Below are 16090 nucleotides of genomic sequence, written 5' to 3'. Positions count from 1 at the left end.
CCAGGCCGGCCTTGGAAGGAGGGACCTTGCTTCCGTCACAGTCCAGCTCTGTGGTTCTGGGCCAGTGATGGAGCTTCTCCGTGCCTCAGTTTCTACATCTGTAGGATGAGCATGCACTTAACCTTAACAGTTGGTGTGTCAGTTGAAAGAATGAGTGTAAAGCCTGCCACGTTTATTTATTTATAACTTTTAGAAACAGCCTGCTGGAGCCCTCGGTAAGTGGTAGGCGGATGGAATCATCACTGCGATGGGGGTGGCACTCAGTGCTGTTCGTCTGTGTTAAGACACCGCGCTAGGTGCTGGGGACACAGACGCCCCCATGCTCTGGGATCTCAGGTGGGACGGTGACACAGGCTTAAAGGAGCCTCGAAGACTTGCTCAGGGAATGGTGGAGGGGGCCACTTTCTCTCTCTGGGAAGCCTGAGGAAGGCTTCGCGCAGGTGGTGACCCACAGCTGGGTCTTGGTGGGTCCGGAGGAGCTCGCTGGGCAGACAAGTGAGGGTATAAAGTAGTTCAGGTGGCAAGCCGCACGTGTGAAGGTGTGACGCTGTGAGGTCAGGGGTCCTCACGCAGGGACTCTGGGCAAGTCGGGCTGGGGGGCAGATGGGGGCTGCGGGAGCCACTGGAAGCCTGGGCCAAGAGCATATAGACAGCAGCGAAGTAGAGCGTAGGGGAAGGGGTGTCCCTGGGCAGGTCTTGTTCGCCCTGTGAGTGGCAGGCGTGGGCTGCACCCACACCAGGTAGTCAGAGCCTGGAGCCCAGAGGTGGCTGCCAGGTTTGGTCCTGCGTCCCACTGGGAGGTCCCTGCGTGTCTGTAAGCTTCGGGGGGGGGGGGGCGGTGATGACAGGCCCCACCTCACCTCTGTGCCCACAGCTCACTTGGCCACTTTCGGGGGACGGGAGGTCCACACACAGCACTTAGCACAAGGCAGGCACTTGATGACAAAATGGTGGCTTTTAAGCCTGCTCCTGGAGGCTGGGTCTGGCTGACGGCCGCTTGATCTAGCCTGGGGTGGTGTGTGGGGGCGGGGGGAGGTCCCCTCTCAGCCTCTTCTGAGCTGTGGGCACAGATGAGTTTCCAGAGCAGACTGACAGAGACACAGCTCTGCTTCTTGTTTCCTTTCTTCCTTGTTCTGAAACCGTGCACAGAGCGGCCTCCTTCCCGTGTCTGCCCCCAGCCCCCTGCCCTGGCAGTCTCTTCCCGCCATGGGAATGTTCCCGGCTGGCGCAGGCAGGAGGGGACCCCTACATCATCAAGCGTGGCCGTCCTGGCATTGAACGGATGAGACCAGAGTTTGGGGGGACCCCTCCCTCCTGGGGTAGGTGGAGCTGAGGCAGCAGATGTGGGAAGGAGCCCCCAGGAGCCTCGGCATTGGGGACGGGGTCTGAGGCCAGGCCAGGTGCGCCTGGCTGTCGTGTCGAGGATGTGGGAGCCCTAGCAGGCGTCGGAGGACAAAACGGAGATGACGAGCCTGGGGCTGTGGGCTGCAGGGGGGAGGCTGCTGTGGTTGACCAGGCAGAGGGGAGGGGCCAGACTGTTGGCCAGCTGTGAGGACCTCGCTTCTCAGGGTGCAGTCCAGGGTGGGCTCGTGAGAACTGCAGCATCTCCTCATACCCAGACCCGCCAACCAGCATTTTAGCAGAGTCCCCAGGAGCTCATGTGCCTCCTGTACATTCACGTTGAAGGAGCACTGCTTTAGGAAACCTGCTGTGCCCTGGGTGCGGGCTTGGGAAAGGGAAGGAGGGGTGAGGCTGCCCAGTGGGGAAGTGGGCTGTGCAGGTTAGGGGGTGAGCAGGAGGAGATCCCGTAGCATTTGGGATGCTCGGTGTACCCGGGTTCCCCTCGCGGCCCCCCCAGGACAATCTGAGAACCAGAGGGGTCACTGAAGAGGTCTAAAAGCGCTGGGCTCTGCAGGGCTGCCCACTACACCCAGTTCTGCTCCTCCCCCCCCCCCCCCCCGCCGGCGCTCTGGAACCTGGGGGCCCATCCCCTGTGAAGCTTCTCTTTAACCTGGGATGTGCCTACCCCCTGTGGAGTTGGGCGTTTATCTACTTATTGGGCCCGGAAATGGACCTTGAGTCCCTAAGTGCATGAGTAGTGGATCATAGGAGAGAACAAAGTCCTGCTTTTATGAGTGGTCATTCCGGGAGGGTGGGGCAGAGGGTGCCGAGTGCGCAGGGGCGAGGGCTGTGGCGGGGCGGGGAGTGGGGGTGGGGGCGGATCACTGTGAGGACCAAAGGAAGCAACTTCCAGAAAGGCTGGCCGGGTGTCTGCCAGGCCCCGGGGAAACATGTTCCTCTGGGGGACGTGGTTAACTTGATGGGGGGCGGATCTGGGGAGGCAGGTGCCCCTGGCACGGGGACTGGGTGGCTGAGTGCCTGGCACCCGGGAGCGCAGCTGAGGCAGGGCGGGCACGCCCTTCCAGCCCTCCTTCGGGATTCCTGGCTCCTGGCCCCTCTGGAGTCTGCTGGTGCCTCGGGGCACAGGCCAGCGAGCACATGCTGCCTTCCGCTGAGGCTGGTTGTAACGGGGTGGGACTTTGGCTGGCCCGGTTGGCATCAGCCAGGACCGTGGCGTGGCCAGCTTGGGCTGGGTCACCCCACAGGCTCTGCCACCAGCCGGGACCAGATCGAGGCTGCCCGTGGCCCGACTTTGTGTGTGGGGGTGAGTGGGGAGGTTGGGGGGGAATGTGTGGAAACCCTCTGTACCTCCGTGTACCTCTGAGCAAGGCTCTAGTTGGCTGTCAGTAAGATGTTTTGGGGTGGCTGGCCTTGGGTTACTTCAAAATGTGGAGGCTGGGGAGTTGAGGGAGACCGTGCACAGGCAGGGGAAGTCTTATTTATTAATTTTGAGCGAATGCAAGTGTATTGATATAGACAATACAGTCCCATGATTCAAATCAGAAGGTAAGCAGGGACGTTCAGTCAAAAGGTTCTTGTCCTAGGTGTGCGCCCTCACCCCCTCAGAATTGCACCTTGTTTTTTTTAATCCTTCCAGGATATTCTGGCACATGCAAACCACATGTGCATGCGTATATCCACCTTTACGTAAATATGTATGTGCGCGCGCGCGCGCGCGCGCGCACACACACACACACACACACACACACACACACAGACACGTATTTATTTATTTGAAGCTTTTGGTGTTTTGAACCAAGTGCAGGTCCAGGCAGGTCCACGTGCTTGTTCACAGATGACTGCGGCTCAGGGCTCCTCACCCGGGCTCTGTTTGTATTTTGGGGCTGGATCATTCCATCTCGTTAGGGCTGTCTTGGGGGCATTGAAGGATATCCAGCAGCATGCCTGGCCTCCAGCCTCAGGGTGCCACCCTCCCCCCTCCACCTAGTTGTAACAACCAGAAATGTCTCCAGACATTGCCAGATGTCCCCTGGGGGCTGTCCCTCTCAGTGAGAACCAGTGCTAGCCTGGGTCCCCTCATGGCTCCTGTTTGCCTCCCAGCTGCAGGCCTGGCCCTTTGTTTGTGGCTAGCTGTTCTCACACACCTATCAAGGCCCTCAAGGCTGTGTGCTTGGGGCTGCTCAGGGTGGCCGGGTCTTGGGCCTGCGAGAAGGGAGGCCTGGATGGACAATCATGGCCCTCCTGTACCCTTGTTGGGGACCCTGAACCTGACCCGTTATGCGTCTCCAAACCTTGGTGTTCTCATCTTCGAAATGGGACTGTGATAGCCTTTTCTGTCCTTGGGTGTTGATGTGAATTGGGGGTGCTGGTGTGTGGTGCACCTCTTCCCCTAGGGCTGGGCTGTCATAGGTGCCTGGTGGCAGTTAGTTGACCTTCTCCTGACTGTCCCGTGACCTCAAGGCCCTCTCAGTACTGGCCTTGGCTCTGTTGTGTGTGAAATTGGGGGGACCCAGTGTGGTTCAGGTCCCCGAGTTAGGGAGCACGAGAGGGGTGTAATGGAGGCCAGCCACCCAGCCAGAGCCTGTGATGTGTCAGAACCCGATGAGGGTCGTGTGCTGAAGCTGGGGAGGCCCAAGCTGCCACCGCGTGGTCCGAATGCACCTTAGAAGCTCAGAGGGGCACCTTTTCCACCATCCCCTGAGCCCAGCAAGGACCCAGCGTGACACAGGTGTGGCGCTTAGACTCAGGTAGAGCTATGTGTGCATCCCTGCCCTTCACTCACTGGATCAGTGACTCCTGTGGGCATACTGAGCTCCAAGTGTACGTCTGTAGAACCAGCCAGTGTTCTTCGGGGATTCAGTGGTTGGTGGAGGAGGACTGTGGTGGCATTGGCTGGGCACGCACTGTGTGCCAGGCATCATTCACGCCTCACGTGATGAGTTCCATGCCATTCATGTGCCCATTTACAGATGGGAAAACTGAGGCACGGAGTGCAGCGCTTGGCCATAGGAGGCATCCAGTAAGTGAAGCTATCCTTGTTATTAATGGGCTGCCACTTGGGATTGGAGTCTGAATATCAAGGACTCGGAAGATCTAGAAAGAGAGAACGATGTGCCTCGCGCCTTCCCAGGGAGGGCCCTGTGCTGGCGGTGGAGGGAGTGAGGCTGTCCCTGGCGTGCTGGGGTTCCCGGGCGGGTGCTCCCCCCGGGCAGCTGGAAGTGCTTCTCTGGGAGCCGGAGCTGTCTGTCTGGCCCCGGCGTCTCTGTTGACTTCGTTATTTTTTGCCTGCAGGGGCCCGAATGATCTGAGCTGACGATAAAACATTTGTCGGGCTGACGCTGTATTCACACTGCAAGGGACACTTGAAATTATATCCACACTTGGGAAGCTAATTTTAAAGAGCGTTTTCCTCCATAATTATATGCAATCAGCCAGCCAGCGTTATTGGGGGTTCTCTTTTTCCCTCAGCCGAGGGGCCATCTGGTTTTCCTCTTCCTGCTTCTCCTTTCAGCATTGCAGTAGGCCACCTCCCTGGAGGAGGGACCCCCAGGCCTTGGCTGTCTAGGGGCCCAAGTGAAAGCTTTCCGTGGTGACTGATGGGGTGGGGGACGAGGGGGAGGAGGGGGAGGAGGTGATGCTGGGCTCCGGCTGGGCTGCTGGACGGGTCTGGTGGTTGCTGTCCAGTTTGAGGCACAGGTTGTTGGTGAAGGCTGTGGAATGTGATGCTTTGGTTTGGAAGTTGTGGAAGCCAGGATTCTTGTGGATGCGAGTGACCAAGCACCCAGTTCAGATGAGTTTAAGCGAAAGGAGAATTTCTTGGCCCAGGTTACCAAATGGCTCAGGAGCAGCCCCTGAGGGCTGTTCTGCCTCCTCTCTCCCTGCACTGTGATCTTTTCTCAGTTCTTCAGCAGCTCGAAACTCTTTCCTACCTCAGGACCTTTGCACATGATGCTCCTCCTGCGTCTAGCCAGGCTCTTCCCCGCCACCCCCTCCCCCCCACTCTTGGCCTCTTAGCCTTTAGATCTCAGCACAGTCCCACCTTCTCTGCCTCAGCACCTTGAGTGGTCTTTTCCGAACATGTCACACATTGTATTTATTTCAGGTGTTTGCGTGTTCACCCCTCCTTTTATGCTCTGAGTTCCTTCAGGATAGGAGTACTTTCCACTGTCTTTATTGTTGTGTCCCTGGCAGTAAAACTGTGCGGGGCACAAAGTAGGTGCTCAGGAAGTATGCATGAAAGAAGTGCATGAATGAATAAAAGAAAGGCAGTTTGTGAGAAAGCAAGTCATCAGGAGGAATTTACTTTGAGAAAACCCTGCCCCCCCCCAAAAAAAAGCCCCCTCTGTCTCCCCCTGCTAATTGGGCTCATTCCTTTCTGTCTTGAGTTCTTATCCTGGCAGTGGCCATCATTCCTGGAGAGCTGTCCAGCAGAACAGCACCCTGAGTCAGGGAAGGGGGCTGGGATGTTGAGAGACCCGCCCCCACACAAGGATGGGAGTGGGCTGGGGGTCTCACCCTCTGGTAAGGATCCTGGTTCCGGTTGTGCTGTGACTCCCCTGGCTCCTCACGGGCCTTCCCCTTGGGCTGCCCCCTGGCTTCTCTTGTTGGGGGAGGCACAGGGAGTGGGGTGTTCCAGACGGGGTGCCGCCCGTGTGGGCAGGGAGTCGGAAGTGTGAAAGCAGCGGCCTGTGGGGGAGGGCATGGAGCCAGGTATGCTAGGAGCAGAGCTGCCAGCAGGGGTGAGGTTCCAGGACGGAGGAACCTGTCACAGAGGCCTTGATGCCAGTGGGGGTTGGGGGAAGCCGCAGCCAACTTGGGGGTGTGGTGAGGTGATGACTCACATCTTCAGCGTAGAGGTCACAGGCTGGGGGGGTGGGGCACACGGAGACAGCAGGCTGGTGGCCTCCGGGGCGGGGAGGCTGCCCTTTGCCCGCACTTAGGCTTCTCCTTCCTGAAGGATCAGGGCCTCCCCTCGTCGGCAATTTTCACTTCTGTGCAGGGCCTGGGCTCTTGGCCTTAGGTTGTGGCCGTGACACCCGCGTGGGGCCAACCGAGGGATTTCTTGAGAAGTTTGGGGCCTGTTGCCATGGCTCGTAGCTGCCGAGCCTGGCAGGGAGGGAACCCCAACAAGAAGGAGGTCGGGGCGTGTGCCTGTCACCGGGAGCAGGCACTGGGTGTCCCGAGGCCCGGCCGGCCTGTGCTTCCCGGCACCTTTGGTCTCCTTGAGACCAGTGACCCGGCCTGCTGCTCTCTCTGGACCGTAGACTCAGAACCTTCTGAGGACATCAGTCCCACCACCTTCCCCGGGGACCAGGCTCCCCGCCCCGGAGGCGGGCGGTCAACCCCTGCGGTCATGGGCCAGTCCCCAGCTGCCTTCCTTCGGGAGCCGCACTCCCGAAGGTGTACTCTGCTTCCACGGCCCTTCTGCTTGGAGAGCGTGGATTCCAAGTGACATTGCAGTCACAGGAGCTGTCAGCCTCGTGGAGAAGGGAGAGACAGGTGACCCGACATGTCCAGTCTGCACTGCACGCGGTCTCGGGACGTCTGAAGCCAGTCACAGCCCCCGAAAGTGCCTTCTGGCTCTCACCCATGGGGCCCCCCAGCCCCCCCCAGGGTCAAGTGTGGAGGACGGGTCCCAGCCCAGGGCCAGCTGGCTGCGTGGGGGTGCAGGGGCAGCTCTGTCCATAGCAGTTGCTCCTCCAGAAACCCCGGAAACCTCACCCCCAGAGACCTGGCTGGGCCCCTGCCCTCATCGGCTGACAGACGCAGCTTTACATTGTAGTTCTGCTGCGACGTACTTGCTTTGGGTTTTTGGATGAGTTTCTTTTTGTTTTAAATACATAAATATTTTTTCCAGCTTTATTGACGTATAGCTGAAGAATAAAATCGTAATGTATTTAAAGTGTATGATATAGGGCCCCCTGGGTGGCTCAGTCGGTTAAGCGTCTGACTTCGGCTCGGGTCATGATCTCACAGTTGATGGCCTTTGAGCCCCATGTTGGGCTCTGTGCTGACAGCTCAGAGCCTGGATTCTGCTTCAGATTCTGTGTCTCCCTCTCTCTCTCTGTCCCCCTTCAACTTGCACTCTGTCTCTATCTCAAAAATAAATAAAATGTTAAAAAAAATGTACAATGTGATTTGTTATATGTATAAATTGTGAAAGGATTGTCACACTTGACTTAGTTTAAAACATCCATTCCCTCACATATTAATTTGGTTTTGTTGATGCTGGTGAGAACAGGGAAGCTCCACTCTCCGCAAACTCCAGTTACGCAATAGTCCACGATAGTCACCATAGTTATAGTCATTGTGTCATGTACTGGGTTCTTGGGCCTTACTCATCTGCGAACTGAAAGCTTATCCCTTATACCAGCCTCCCTCCATTTACTCCTGCCCCCTCCCCCCCAACGCCTGGCAACCAGCATTCTGGTCTCTGTTCCTATGAGCTCAACTTTTTTTTCTTTAGATTGCACATGTAAGTAATATGCAGTCTGTGTCATTCTCTTTCCAGCTTCTTCCATTTAGCATAACATTTGGACGAGGTTCTTGACCTCTCTGAGTTTCCTCCCTTGAAAAAATAGGGCTGTCATACCCCCTAATGGAGCCTTTGAAGTGAGTGCCCTTTCTGGCCCCTGTCTCTTCCCCTGTCCCCTCTCCCTGGCTTGGGGAGAACAGGCCTGAATGGGGACTGAGGGGACCCAGGAACTAACTGCTGTTGCCAGTCATTTGTTTGGAACCTTCCCTAAATTTGAGGGCTCTGGGAGCACCAGACGAAGCCATTGCCTGTTTCTAGAGTTGGGTACTCAGTGCTCAGAGTTCGGTGCTCAGTCTGGGAAGGTGGCTGAGGCCAGGGCCTAGCACCCTTGGGCTTGTGAGCGGGGAACCCAGCAGGCCCCAGTTGGCTTTGACATACCTCGCACTGTGCTCAGGTTCCAAACGCCTCTCTGGGGAGTGTCTGTAAGTTTTCAGTGTCACTTGGAAGGGTCTGAGGGACTTGGCCTTCAGTGAAGCCAGGTGGCCCTGGAGTGAGCGGTGGGAAGGCCTGGCTGGTCTGGGCATCTCTCATGGGCCTGACGGTGGATGCAGAGGTCAGGAATATTACCCCTCCCCCCAGCTTAGCACCAAGACTTCCCGGTCTGAGGCCTTAGGTCTCTGCCGCCCAGGCCCAGGCCCCCCTGTTCCTATCAGGGATCCCTGTGTCGGTGTTGGGTTTTGCTCAGTGTCTCTTCGTGCTTTTCTTGTTTTATTTTTTTAAAGTTTATTTACTTTGAGACAGAGGAGAGAGAGCGAGAGAGCAGGAGCAGGGGAGGAGCAGAGAGAGAGAGAGAGAGGGAGAGAGAATCCTTAGCAGCCTCTGTCTGCACTGTCAGGGAAGAGGGGCTTGAACTCAAAAACCTCAAGATCATGACCTGAGCCAAAATCAAGTTTCGGATGCTTAACCGAAGCACCCAGGCACCCTGCCCAGTGTCTGTTCAGAGTCCTGTGGGCACATGGGTGCTGAGCTCCAGTCTCCTCCTTGGTGACTGTTGCGGCTTCTCATGGAACTCTGGATGAACCCTGATCTGTGCGCGGCCCGCCTGTGGACACCCCGAGGGAGTGTCCGCGATTCGTGGGAAGGCAGAGCTGCAAGAGCCTTGGTGTTGGGGTCCCTCACAACGGGTGTCCTCAGAACCTCTGAATACGGTCCCTGACGTGGCGAGGAGCTTTGCGGATGTGATTAAGGTCGAGGGTGTTGCGATCAGAGAGCGACCTGGGTCACCCGAGTGGCCCCAGTGTAACCGCACTGGTCCTCGTAAGAGGGACACAGGAGGGGCAGAAGGAGATGGGACCCCGAGGCAGAAGTCAAAGCAGCGTGACCACAAGCCGAGGGATACGGGCAGCCTCAGGACCTGCGGGAGCCTCCAGAAGGAAAAGGCAGCCCTGCCCGCCCGTTCCTGCCCCCGGAACCGAAAGAGGAGTTTGCGTTGTGCTCAGCCACTCCGTTTGTGGTGACTTGTCACAACAGCCATAGGAATGAGTACAGTGTTCATACACGCCGCCTTTTCTTCCCCTGGCTGGGGGCTGGCCTGCAGGAGGCAGTGGGACAAGGTCAGAGCCAGGCTCTGACTCCCTGCCCTTCATCGCAGACTGATGGGTAAGGCTGTTCCTTGACTGACTTCTTGGACCTGGACACACTGTCATCTCGTAAATAGCTCAGGGGTTGGGGAAATTTTTGAACAAGGTGCTTTGTGATTTAAGTTTTCTGAGATCGGGGTGGGGGTAACCACCCCGATGGGACAGTAAGCCCGGTGCCTGTGGCAGAGGGACCCAGGGAACCCCAGTGCCCGGAAGGCCTGGCTCTGCCCCACTGCATCTGGTGCTTGGCAGGCCCGCTGGCCCGCCTCCTTCCTGCTCCCCGTCAGGGCTCAGCTCAGACGGCACTCGAGTAACCTTCCCGCACCCCCTACCCTCCCCCAGATGCTTGCTGTGTTCAGGGGCCTTGTGGCCACCAGCATGTCCAGGTGGGGGGGCTGTGGTTTGGGGGCCCCTCTGTTACTGGGCCAGCCGAGGGCTGACACGAAAAGCCCAGCAAATGTTTGACGGCAGCCATGGGGGAGCTGAGCGCCTCTGTGGTGGGAGGCCAGCAGCAGAGCAGAGACAGCCCCCCCCGCAAGGGCTCAAAGAACCCTTCTCATGCTCTTGGAATCCAGCCGTCCGTCCGGAAGGGGAATTTCACTCACAAGGGAGTGTTAGCAGCAGGGCCTGGGTGGACGGAGATGTGTCATGTACGCTGGAACACAGCCTTTGAGAGTGTCCCCATCCCAGATGCAGGCCCAGGACACACACTTGTGCAGTGGTTTTTAAGGGTGTGTGGTCCCTTGGGGGTGGGTGCTACAAAACTTCAGATCTTTCGGGCAGGTTTCTCTCCCCCAGTGGCTCCAAAGGAGGAAAATGTCAGCGCTGGAATTCCTGTTTCTCTTCCTGCTATAGCTTACTTTGTTTGTTAGATTGACGTTAAAATGACTTTGCATTCTTGGGAATGAGAAAGTGCTGGGGAGAGAACAGGTTGAGTCATTAGCCCCAAGGCAGGCAGACTGACAACTGGGTGGAAGGTGGTAGGGGTGGTTTTGCTGGAACCGACCCTTCCTGCAGCCCCTGTGTGTCTCCTGCTTCTAGGAACAGCCTCCCCAGCCTCTCCCGACCCTGCAATTTAGGGCTCATCCCGAATTAGAAGAAAGAAATATTATAGCACCTGCAAAGGGGTAGTGAAAGACTCCAAAAGAATTTCAGGTAGAGAATTTTTATATTATAAAGTTGGGGGGAAGCCTGGGGGACTCAGTTGGTTAAGTGTCCAACTTCAGCTCAGGTCATGATCTCACGGTTTGTGAGTTTGAGCCCCGTGTCAGGCTCTGGTGCTGACAGCTCAGAGCCTGGAGCCTGCTTTGGATTCTTTGTCTCCTTCTCTCTCTGCCCCTCCCCCCCTCACACTCTGTCTCTGTCTCTCTCTCTGTCTCAAAAAATAAACCTCAAAAAAAATTAAATAAGAAAAAGTGGGAGTGTGGCTGGCTCAGTTAGAAGAGTATTTGACTCTTGATCTTGGGGTTGTGAGTTTGAGCCCCACATTGGGTGTAGAGATGACATAAATAAATAAACTTAAAATAAAAAGCCAGAATGTGTTGAGTGCCATTAAGGGGATTTCAGCATTTGTTTTCAGATGAAAAGCTGGAGTGATTTCCAGTCTGAAATGATGACACTTTAAAAAAAATTTTTTTTTTAATTTATTTTGAGGGAGAGAGAGAGAGAGACAGCACGAGCAGGGGAGAGGCAGAGAGAGAGGAGAGAGTGAGAATCGCAAACAGGTTCTACACTGTCAGCACAGAGCCAGATGCACGGCTTGATCCCACAAACCATGAGATCATGACCTGAGCTGAAATCAAGAGTCTGATGCTTAACTGATCGAGCCACCCAGCTGCCCCTGAAATGATGACTTTGGATGCAGCAGAACAATTCTTTGGGGGAATCTCTAGACCGCCCCTGCCTCAGTTTCCCTATCCTGGAAGTGGAGCGGTGGGATTTTGAAGGTACCTTGGTCCCTGTGCCATCATGTGCCTGTCAGCCCTGGCGGCTCCGCTCTCCTCCAGGAGGGGGTGGGGAGGTGAGTCACTAGCCCTGCCTCTCGCCCACCTCCTGGGTTCATGAGGGAAAGATGCCCAGGGACCCCGTGGGCTTGTTCTGGGTCTGAAGGAACAGGCTGACTCACGCTACCGCGTCTGTGCTGTGAGGAACCTCCTCCAGGTGGGGCACCTCGTATGGGGGAAGGTCTTCAGTTAGGAGAGTTGGTGACGGTCCAATCAGGGGAAGGGCTTTCCCTTCACCCCCCACCCCCACCTCCAAAGAGGAAAAAAAAAAGAAGACATATGGCAGCTTCCAGTTTATCTGGTTCTTTGCTGGAGCTGTCCAAACAATTCAAATGTTTGTACTGGCTTTAAAATCCTGTTCGTATGTTGCCTTTATATTGGGCCATTTCGGTTTCTGGCGTTGGTAATACGAGGGAAATCCAAGTCACAGGACCCTCAGCGCGTGAGCCAGGCTGCCGAGGAAGCACACGGGCAGGGACAGCTCAGGTCGGAGCCCTGGCGCTGGGAGGCTGGGACGTCCACTCGGTCAGAGCTCGCAGGGCCCCTGCCAGGTTGAGGGTCCGCGGTGGTCACAGGGTGCTGAAATGAGTCACACGGTCCCTGGCCTCGGAGGCTCCTGGTCTGAAGCCCAGCGCAGAGCGGTCCTAAGCATCAGATGGCTGTGTGGCTCAAGAGCCATCATTTCTGCCCCTGCACTTTCAGCAGGGCCGATGTTTGAGCTGTTCTTGATGGTTGAGCAAGAGTTTGCCAGGGGAGGAAGGGCATGGCAGGCAGAGAGAACAGTTTGTGCAAAGGCACAGAGTTTTGTCAGGCTCCGGTGGGTTTAGAAAATGCGATCCCTCCTGGGAGGGTTTCATGAGAAGCGGGACTCGCTCTGCCTTCCCCCCAGTGCCTTTATGCTGCACCTCCAAATGCTGTGTCAGGTGTTGTGCTCAGAATTTGGGGTGTAGACAGAGGCCACAAGCCCTGTTGCTTCAAGGGGTGTTTATCCGTCAGGATAGGCTGCAGAAATGAGCAACCCCAAGAGGTTTGCAACGACAGATTTATTTATAGCTCATTCATAGTCCGGTGGCTCCGTGCTGGTCTCCGCACCCTGGCATTTCTCAGCCTTGGCACCATGGACCATTCAGGCTGGGGAGTCCTTTGTTTCAGGGGGGCCGCGCATTGTAGGGCCTCTGCGCTCTGGATGGCAGCAGTACTTCCCCTCATGTGACCATCAAAAATGTCTTCAGGTGTTGCCAAATGTCCCCTGGAAGTAAAATTGCCCCAGTGGAGAGCCACCACTAGCTGAAGGTCCTCTTGACAATTTCCTTCTGGTTCCCAGCCTGGCTTTGTTGCCACTCAGCCAGGTTTCTTTTCAGGAGTGGGTCTGGGCCAGCTTTGGGGGCCGTCTGCGGCCTCCTCCCATGAGGATGTCCTGGAGGACTGGCCTCAGGCACTGGCAGTTGAAAACGTCTACCTGGAAATGACACAGTCACTTCTGTGCACATTTCATTGGCCAAAGCAAGCTGCATGGCCGTGCTTAATTTGGTGGGGGTGTCGGGCCAGGGGAGTGCCCGGCAGAACCGCCAGCATCTTGGCCACCATTAACGTCCACCACAGTGCCCTTAGCCTAGTAGGAGTCAGCGACACGGAGCCAGGCAGCCGCTAGGGTCTGTGCTCAGTGCTGGGGTTCCAGGGGCTCTGAGGAGGTCGGGAGCCAAAGAAGGAAGGTTCCTAAGGAGCTGACCTCAAGGCTGGGTCAGCTGGTGACCTTGGGGCTACACTTGAGGCAGCGGGAGGCGTGTCCCTCTGCACACACTGGTGAGGGAGGAGGCCCAGCTGCCTATTGAGGGAACTCCGTGTCTTCCGGAGGCACTCCAAATGCCTATCCTCTGCAGGGCAGGGGGGAGGGGGAAGGGAGGAGGCGGGGAGGTTGCCTGCTGGCCTTGTGGGTGCTAAAGGGCATTATTATTCGGGGCTCCTAAAATCTGGCAGTTACCAAACTGTGCTACAAATGGCTTGGATGAGCGTGTGCCCGGCTTTCCACTTGCATAATTACATACTTCCCGTCTCTAAGTGGTTTTCAGCTCTGGGTGCAGGTGCAGCGTCTTTCTCCTCCCCCGTCGGTGGGAGGGAGCCTGCGTTTCCGGGTTGATTCCCTCTGCTATGAAATTGCTCCAAGGAGGCCTGGCCTCCCTCACCGGCAGCTGGGTCGTCTTGTAGGGACCCTTTCAATAGCGGCTTGCCCCCTGAGGCCAGCCCTCAGCTGTGCCTGGGTAGGAGGCAAATGACCGTGGCCTTGCAGATTGCAAGAAACCAGTTCTTTTTTTTTTTTTTTTCTTTTATGTTTATTTTTGAGGCGTGGAGGGCGGGGAGGGAGAGAACGAGCGAGGGGAGGGGCAGAGAGAGAGAGGGACAGAGGATCCAAAGCAGGCTCCATCCATGCTGACAGCAGATAACCATGAGATGAGCTGAAGTTGGGCGCTCAACCAGCTGAGCCACCCAGGCGCCCTGAAAGCAGTTCTTGATGAGCCCAAGAGTCCCCTTTTCTGACAGGCAGAATTATTTGATTGCCACTCTGCCGAGTGCCTGCAGTTCTCCTAGCTGTCGCCACCGGACTTTTCTCTCCGTATTAGTCAGAGGGGACCTCTGTACCTCAGCATCGCCCTCTCTACCTTGCTGACTCGCCATCTCACGTGCTTTCCTTGTCTGCAGTCCTCAGGTCTTACACCTGCCCTAGAAGGTTCTGTTGGGCCAGAAGGATCACACCCGTTTACCAGATATGAAGGCTGAGACCCAGGCCTGTGCCTGCTGCTGGTTTCTATAGGGCAGCAGGCACTACGCTGCTCTGCGGTGAGGCAGACCTGCCACTTGATGGGTGTCGTGGTCCCAAGGTGTCCTGTGTTCCCAACGTGCCTTCCTGACGCCGGATGCAGTGCCCAAGGCCCAGGCCTTCTGTGGCGTCCACACTGTGGCCTCCTTGTGGTGTGGGCTCCTGGGCGCTTCTCCCTCTTGGTGTTCTGCCTCCCTGGCTTCTGAGACCTTCTGTTCCTTCTGCTTTTGACCCTCTACACCGTACCCCTTTGTCGTTTCCTTTCCTCCCATGCTGGGTCATCTAGGTAATTGTGTCATCTTCAGGAAGTGGTAGCTGCAGTCGCTTACTGAGCACCTGCCATAGTAAGCAAGACAGTGACCAGTGACAGCGACTCGAGGTAAACTGACTTAGGCAGATATCTGCAGCTGGAAGTGCGGCGAGGCCAGGCTCCCGGCCAGCTGGGTCGGGGCCTTGAGCTCCGGCGCGAGGGTGCTGGCTTTTTCTTCCGGTGCGGCCTCCTCCTTGTGAGTCTGGCCACAGAGAGGCGATGGCGTGCCGATGCTCCTGGCCATGTTCTTTGTGCTGTGGACAGCTCCCCAGGACCCATCCTGGAAGGGACCAGGACTGGCCTGGCTCAGGTCCTGTGCCTGGACCATGTGCCACCCCTACCGTTATCACGGGGATCAAGGAGGGATGGTTCTGGAAGGCTGGAGGGTGGCATGGAGCAAAGTAACAGAAGCCTGCATTCCTAGCGTGGGCCCAACAGCCCTGTGAGGTGCGTTGTAGGATTCTCCTCACTTGACAGGTGGGGAGACTGAGGCACAGGGTACAGGTAGGTCTGGTTCCACAGCCTCCTCTTAGGGACGCACCCCACCTCTTCCCCTTCCCCTGCCTCCCTGGTGGCGTCTTCTGAGCCCTGAACTGCCCGCTCAGCACAGTTCTGGGTGTCTGATCGCCGCCCGGTACGACCGTGGATGGGACAATGGAAGACTTGGCCGTCGTCACGCAGTGTGCTCTTGTCCTCTGCTGGTGCTGCCGTGTGGCCTCGGCCTGCTGTGCCAGACTGCGCGTCACAGTGTTGTAGTTCTTGCGTGTCCTTGAGTCCTGTCCCCAGGCAGTGTTGTAGTTCTTGCGTGTCCTTGAGTCCTGTCCCCAGGACCCGGAGGGCTGTGCCCGAATGAACGTGCTCCCCCCCGGTCTGGTCCTGCTACTCCTCAAGCACAGGCTGCTCCTTCTTGTCACCCCTGGCCCCCCCCCCCCCGCCCCCGCCCCCGGCCACCCCTGACCAACACCCAGGCTTGGACAGGCCCCGAATCCCTCCCAGGCCTTAGACCTTGGACCTCCCGAATCAGAGTCCGCAGGATTAGACCTTGAAGGGTCTATTTTTGACAAACTCCAGTGGTGATTCTTAGTCATCCGCTCTGGTGTTTGGGACCCACTGGCCCACGGGGTAAACGTGCTGTGACATTCTCGGCCTCTGGGCCTGGCCAACACCTTCTGTCCACGTCTCATTGCTCCTGCCCACTCCTCATGGTGCATCTTATGCTCCCACACTCCTAGATGCCTTTTGGGAAGGGGGCCACTCCTCACGTTATTCCTCTTTATTTTATTTAACATTTATTTATTTTTGAGACAGAGCACGAGCTGGGGAGGGGGAAGGGCAGAGAGAGAGGGAGACACAGAATCTGAAGCAGGCTCCAGAGCCTGATGCGGGACTCAAACCCACGGACCACGAGATCATGAACTGAGCCGAAGTCTGATGCTTAACCGACTGAGCCACCCAGGCGCCCCGCATTATTCCTCTTCAGTCTCT

At 56.9% G+C, this 16090-nt stretch overlaps 1 protein-coding gene across 4 annotated transcripts in view; it reads left to right on the top strand.

Annotated features, from left to right (window-relative positions):
• Window positions 1-16090, top strand: part of ITPK1 (inositol-tetrakisphosphate 1-kinase) — a 175248-nt gene that overhangs the window by 21601 nt on the left and 137557 nt on the right. Inside the window, exon 1 of one of the 4 annotated variants that reach the window (XM_039217301.1) lies at window positions 9423-9496. The exons of 2 other annotated variants lie outside the window; for them this stretch is intronic. The gene's annotated coding sequence lies outside the window, so the exon portion shown is untranslated. Of the gene's footprint in view, window positions 1-9422; window positions 9497-10599; window positions 10633-16090 lie in introns of those variants that run through there. One more of the 4 variants, XM_039217302.1, reaches the window with a different exon arrangement.

The sequence above is a fragment of the Hyaena hyaena genome, unplaced genomic scaffold (assembly GCF_003009895.1).
Source record: "Hyaena hyaena isolate Hyena2069 unplaced genomic scaffold, ASM300989v1 scaffold_676, whole genome shotgun sequence".
Lineage (NCBI taxonomy): Eukaryota > Metazoa > Chordata > Mammalia > Carnivora > Hyaenidae > Hyaena > Hyaena hyaena.
Note: the sequence above shows the minus strand (reverse complement) of the source record. Positions and strands in the feature narration are given on the sequence as shown.